Source organism: Rutilus rutilus (assembly GCF_951802725.1).
Source record: "Rutilus rutilus genome assembly, chromosome: 4".
Classification (NCBI taxonomy): domain Eukaryota; kingdom Metazoa; phylum Chordata; class Actinopteri; order Cypriniformes; family Leuciscidae; genus Rutilus; species Rutilus rutilus.
Window position 1 is genome coordinate 34,478,588 of NC_140212.1, and position 7,175 is coordinate 34,485,762.

At 39.4% G+C, this 7,175-nt stretch overlaps 1 long non-coding RNA gene across 1 annotated transcript; it reads right to left on the minus strand.

Moving 5' to 3' along the window:
* Positions 1-4,516: 4,516 nt before the first annotated feature.
* Positions 4,517-6,187, minus strand: LOC311289196. Its single transcript, XR_014627078.1, has 5 exons — positions 6,023-6,187; positions 5,456-5,526; positions 4,846-5,307; positions 4,663-4,719; positions 4,517-4,576 (listed from the first exon to the last, which is right to left on the minus strand). It is a non-coding gene; the product is annotated as an uncharacterized lncRNA (long non-coding RNA).
* Positions 6,188-7,175: the final 988 nt, after the last annotated feature.

Sequence of the window (7,175 nt, forward strand, 5' to 3'; positions counted from 1 at the left end):
TATTATTACCGTAAATGTAATGAAATTGTAATAAATTATAACGACTGAAAAGTAAGTGAAATCAAATGCATGCTTTTTGATTTTTTCCCCCTCAACAGGTGCACCTGCAGTGCTAAACCTTTTTCGTCCATGGAAGTCTGTTGTAAGGCTAGATATCTTCCATTTTATGAGAAGATTTAACTGTGGCCTTACTACAGAGCACCACCCTCTCTATGGTACCTTTTGTTCTAAACTTTCCTCCTGTATTTTTGAGTGGGATCAGGAGGATGTGAAAGAACTTGAGGCGGCCAAGAGAGGGGAGTGGATGAGCAGCCATGGTAGACAGGCTCCAACTGAGGCACAGCTCATGGCCAGTATCAGCCCAGGTGAACTGGCAAAGCACTTTAGGCGGCGGACGCGCAGTGCTGAGGAGATCTGGGTCATGATTTCAGGGCTGCTGGAATCAGTGTGGGAGCTAACTGACACTACAGGGTTTCGCCTTGTTAACCCTGACAGTATGCGCCATGTCTGGGAGATGCAACTAAAACATCTTGAGTACATCCAGGACCCTCCACCCCAGCCAGCACAGCCATGTGGGGCCCAAATGGGTTTGACCTGGGCTATCTAACTGGGACCCAGCCAGTTTTGTCCTCGGTTTCCATGTAGGCCCCACATGGGTTTGCCCAGATGAAATGAACACTGCTTAGTGTGCACAGTACAGGCTGTTTAATGTAACACTGAATCAGTGTTGGAGGTAATGAGATAATTAAGTGATTGAATAATGATTGTGTATTATTGACGAACACCTGCTGTTAACAAGCAGAATCACTGAAGGAAAGAGAAACACAAGAACTACTTCCAGCCACAACCTTGGATGAAATCAACTGAAGATAAAATACATTACATCTCTCAAGATCTGATTAAACAACTCCACAAACAGCATTACCAGCTTCACTTATTACTAACCAGACTGACTTTATTTATGTCAGACATCTACAGAAAATAATTAAGAAGAGGTTTAGATGTTGATTACTTATTTGAAAGTAATAGTTTGATTTGATGTTACCACTGTGGTGATCAGTGTGTGCTTTAGTCAGGCTCTTGACTTTTTAACATTAGTTTTTCTCAGGCAGCTGTGTCTGTTTGTTATGGCGAGAACAGCAAGAGAAAATATAATCAGATGCTGTAAGCTGATTGATGATAAGAGTATAATCATCATATAGTGGCTTAGCTCATTGATTATGTGTGAGGTTTATACGGGTAGTATGTTATTCATTTTGTTTATTGTTGTGATTCTACAGCAAAAAAATAATAGAATTTAATCAGAACATCAAATGATTTTTAAAACCCCATTTACACATGTTGGACTACTGAAAGTTCTACTTGCACACAGAGATCAAGAATCAGCATATGAATCTCAACAATGGTGACATGCTTCATGCTGCATGCTGCAATGCATTCTGACTGCATCATACGAAACTTATCCATGGCTCCCAGAATGCATTGCACCATGAAGCATGTCACCATTGTTGAGATTCATATGCTGATTCTTGATGTCTGCGTGCAAGTAGAACTTTCAGTAGTCTAACATGTGTAAATGGGGTTTTAAAAATCATTTGATGTTCTGATTAAATTCTATTTTTTTTTGCTGTAGAATCACAACAATAAATAAAATGAATAACATACTACCCGTATAATCCTCACACATAATATCAGTGAGTTAAGCCACTATATGATGATTATACTCTTATCATCAATCAGCTTACAGCATCTGATTATATTTTCTCTTGCTGCTCTCACCATAACAAACAGACACAGCTGCCTGAGAAAAACTAATGTTAAAAAGTCAAGAGCCTGACTAAAGCACACACTGATCGCCACAGTGGTAACATCAAATCAAACTATTACTTTCAAATAAGTAATCAACATCTAAACCTCTTCTTAATTATTTTCTGTAGATGTCTGACATAAATAAAGTCAGTCTGGTTAGTAATAAGTGAAGCTGGTAATGCTGTTTGTGGAGTTGTTTAATCAGATCTTGAGAGATGTAATGTATTTTATCTTCAGTTGATTTCATCCAAGGTTGTGGCTGGAAGTAGTTCTTGTGTTTCTCTTTCCTTCAGTGATTCTGCTTGTTAACAGCAGGTGTTCGTCAATAATACACAATCATTATTCAATCACTTAATTATCTCATTACCTCCAACACTGATTCAGTGTTACATTAAACAGCCTGTACTGTGCACACTAAGCAGTGTTCATTTCATCTGGGCAAACCCATGTGGGGCCTACATGGAAACCGAGGACAAAACTGGCTGGGTCCCAGTTAGATAGCCCAGGTCAAACCCATTTGGGCCCCACATGGCTGTGCTGGCTGGGACATGTAGAGCTGTACACAAAGACGGGGACACTCCAGAAGGGTGGCAATGTCCTAAAAGTGCTTAGGTGTGCCAGGGGGTCATCCTCACTGGAGAGTTTTCACCGCCACCAGTGTGCCTTCATTCCTGGTAAATTCAGAATGTTAAATTGCAGTATGTTATGTAGATTTTTAAGTTAAAAAGATACATGTCTCATTATTCTACAGAAGGTTATTTCTGTAAGGTCATTACAGTTTTTTTCCAATTGCTAACACACAATTTTGCAAACTAGGCTGGTTTTATCAAAATACTTAACACAATTCACAAACCCACACACCCAAAGTGCAAAATTCCTCATATCCTGCTATCCTGCTAAATGAAGCATGGCAACCAAAACTACATTTCACGAGTTCACACTTACATATAATTTGAAGGGGTAAAGTTTAATGCGTATTTGGCGTGCTGTCCGGAGGGAGGGCTCCGAGCTCGGAGTTCGGCCCGAACCCAGAGTACTCCCCCCGTATGTAAGTGTTTAGGACTAGAAGCGTGGAGAAGGGGTGGTGGAGGGATGCTGCAAAAACTGTCAATGAAATGAGGTGAGACTGCTGAGTATATATGCACCTCTTACCATTGATTGCTGAGTGCTCTCCACCTGTGTTAATTATCTGAACGTGATGAAGAGGCTGCATTAATCCGTAGGGAGTTACATTTACGTCGGGAGAGGATTTTGAGACCCAGAGTGGATTTTTTGTCATATCCATATTCATTTTTATTTGAGCGGTACCGTTTTTCTTTACAGTCAATAAGATACATCCATAATCTCATCCATCCTTACATCAGAAACATCAGCCATCGCGGCCGTGCTCTTACATCCGAGCAGATGCAAATGGTAGTTTTCTGTATAACATTGGGGATGCAGAACATATCAGTAAGGCTACTGTTTGCAGAGTTGTAAGGAAAGTGTGCCTCGCTCTTAAGCGCTTTCTCCGAATTTTTGTGCTGTTTCCTGGGCACAAACCCGTGAGAGCCATCAAAGAGGAGTTTTACAGGATTGCAGGTCAGTGATGTATAAATCGGTTTAAATGAGGCTAACCTGATAAATGACGTTCAGTTAAGAGCATCTTGCTGCGACCCCTGGAAGTAAACTAATAATTAGAATTCCTTTTAGGATTTCCGAATGTGGTTGGATGCATTGATGGCACACATATTCCCATCATTGCACCTTCCAAAAATGAAGCTGACTATGTCAACAGGAGGTCCATCCACAGTATTAATGTGCAGGTACACTGACAGCCTACTGTTTCTAATGGTCAAAGACTACATCACAGTACTATAACATGTCTCATTCTTTGCATTGCCAAGATCATATGTGATGCTGCACATCTCATTACAAATGTGGAGGCCAAGTGGCCCGGTTCTGTTCATGACTCACAAATGTATCGTGAGTCAACCCTGAGCAACAGACTGGAAAGGGGTAAGTAAATGCATGTATTTCAATGTATGCACTACACACTTACTGGGGAACTTCTATGCAGCTCTAAAGCAATGTGAACTTTCTTACAGGAGAGATTGATGGCTTTCTGCTGGGAGATAGGGGTTACCCATGCCAACCAACACTAATTACCCCTTACCCAGAACCTGAACCAGGCCCCCAGCGCCGCTTCAATGTGGCACACTGCAGGACGAGAGCCCGGGTGGAGATGACCATAGGCCTGTTGAAAGCACGTTTCCAGTGCCTATGTCACCTCAGGGTAACCCCTGAAAGGGCCTGCGACATTATTGTGGCATGTGTTGTTCTCCATAATATTGCCATAATTAGAGGGGAGCAACACCCTGCCCTACAAATACAAGACCCAGAGGAAGACCCCATCAACCCGGCAGATTTCCAGGATGGAAGGGTAGTCCGGGATATGATATGCCGAAATGTCTTCACAGATTAATACACATTATATCCACCACCACAACCAACCACAAAATAAAATAAATGAATAAACACAAAATCACAGCAATTTATATGGTGTTCTTTATTTCCTACACATAAAAAAAAAAAAAAAAAAAAAGATTTTTATATATTTTCAATACTTAGAATTCATCTGTGACCATGCACTTACCTCTAGCTTTAGTTTCAGAATCTCAATTTCCAGATCTGCCTTTTGGATCTGGCGGTCCAAGTATACTAGTTCTTTGCTGTTTTTTTCTATCTTTTTAATAAGAAGAAGCCTATATAACTCCTTAACTGGCAACTAAAAATACAGTAGATTACAGTTACATAATGTAGTTCTAAAATTCTACAGAATTAAATGGTGGTATTTACTGAGAATCACTGAACTGTGTTCATCTGTGCACCAGAAGTTGATGGACCATCCTCTTGCTGTTCTTCCACACTCTGGGGAGAGGTAAAATACCTGTTTATACTTAGATTTAAACTTAGATTCTATAGGCTACTCCACATAAAAAGGTGAATAAATGTGAATGTGTAGATTGTTTGATAGACACATAATATTACCATTACCTCTGTAGGCCTCTCTGTGGCAGCAGAAACTGTTTCTTCATCCCCATCATCCTGTGAAGATGAGCATTTGAGTACACTTTATAACACTATTTGTCATAATTTCTGGTGTATTGAGTAGGCTACTTACAACTGCCTGGGGTTCTGTTGGGACAGGAGGCTCCAAAAGACAGATTTTACCGTCAGAATCTGTTGGGACCAACGAAAAACCCACCCCAAAGTAAAATAAATGGAAATATCACAAATAGCCTATATAAAAACACAACACATAGGTAGACCTCTTACATTTTATGAAGGCACTTAAATCTTCTGGAGTGACTGGCTCTGATGAAGTCCCTCCAGGAATTCCCTCAGCCATTGGCCTTCCAGCATTCAGGCTCAGGGCCATCTCCTCTGCAAATTTTGTCAGAGGTGGTGGTGCAGGTCCTCCCCCCGTTTTGCGAGCCTCTGCCTTCTTTCTGTTGGCTGAGTAGTCAAATGAGAATGAACATTTAGACCTATGTCAAAAATGCTGCTGCACTGCTAGACACTGGATGCTATTTAGTTATTTATATGTCAAATGTTTGTAAAGTAATGTCAGGTAGACTACAACCATGATATGCTCAAGCCTTACCTGATTGAACTATGTTTTAATATTTCATTTTCAGCTGCTGCCATGTTCTTTTAATACCTGCAGGATTGCACCTACATGAAAATTAAAATTAGGTTGAATAACATACTGTTCTTCCAGTTTCACCTCTGATATTATAACAGTTGGGCAAGTCACTTATATTACTAACTACAAATGACATCTTCAACAGTGTAATTAGATTAATGTAATAATTACTATCTCTAGAAAGTATTGGTCTACTTATTACTAATTACTTTCTAAATCCCATATCAACCTCAACCACTTGAACAATACAAGGAGAGACAAGAAACTGCACTTTTAATGCTTTCAAATAAACATTATACAATTGCATAAATTATTCTTGAAAAAAATATATCTTTTAAAATTTGATGTTAAATCCACTATTGTTTTATACAGAATTGCTTTAAAGTCTATGCAGCATTTAATGCAATTACATCAGATTTTACTTTAAATTACAGAGTAATCCCTTTAATTAAATTACAGTTTTTAGATTACATAGAAATTAATTACACACAACACTGTATAACAGTAATTCAAATGTAAACTTACGCATTGACTCGAGCAGCTATTTTCTCCCTGGCTAACTCTCTGTCCTTCGCCGCTGCAGCCGTGGTGCTTTTTTTTTTTAATATATGTTCGTACTCTCCATATGCTTGCATAAGCACATCCAGTTCTGCTGGTGAAAAATATGCAGACCTCTTTTTGTCTGGCGCTGTTGCCATGGTGACTCATAATATCTGCGCTCCATTGATAATGGCTTTTTATAGTTGTGGTGCACGACCTTAACTCAGAGTCAGTCAACTCAGAGTTGATTAAACTAACTCATTTCAGCTGTTCTGAAACCGAAAACTCAGAGTTTCCCATCTCAGGGTAAGTCAACTCAGAGTTCAAGTTTTAACTCAGAGTTGGTTGAACCTCCTTATTGAAACAGGCCCCAGGCCTTGATCGCTATCAGACACAGCATGTGTCTTTGTCTGTGTCTTTGGGAACAAATGTTCATTGGAGAAGGAGGGGGTTGAAAACAGTATAGCAAATCTGTTACGAAGCATAGGAGTCATTCAGATCCAAGTGCAGCTTGTCTTTATTAAACAGAGTAGTCACCAGGCAAGGGTCATACACCAGCAAACACAGAAGAGAAGATTAGGCAAAATCGTGGTCAATTTACAGGCAGGATATCAGGGGCCTGTTTCAGAGAGGAGGTTCAACCAACTCTGAGTTAAAACTTGAACTCTGAGTTGACTTACCCTGAGATGGGAAACTCTGAGTTTTCGGTTACAGAACAGCTGAAATTAGTTAGTTCAATCAACTCTGAGTTGACCTACTCTGAGTTAAGCGCGTGCACCACAACTATAAAAAGCCATTATCAATGGAGTGCAGATATTATGAGTCACCATGGCAACAGCGCCAGACAAAAAGAGGTCTGCATTTTCTCACCTTTACATTTTAATTAGTTATACAGTGTTGGGTGTAATTAATTACCAAGTAATCTAAATACTGTAATTTAATTAAAGGGATTACTCTTAATTCTTCTGTAATTTAAAGTAAAATCTGATGTAATTGCATTAGACTATAGAACAATTCTGTATATTTAACATACATTTTTAAAAGGTATATTTTTTATGTAACCTTCTCCCTCTACACACTTTGGTCAGTTCAAGAATAATTCATGCAATTGTATATTGTTTATTTGAAAGCATTAAAA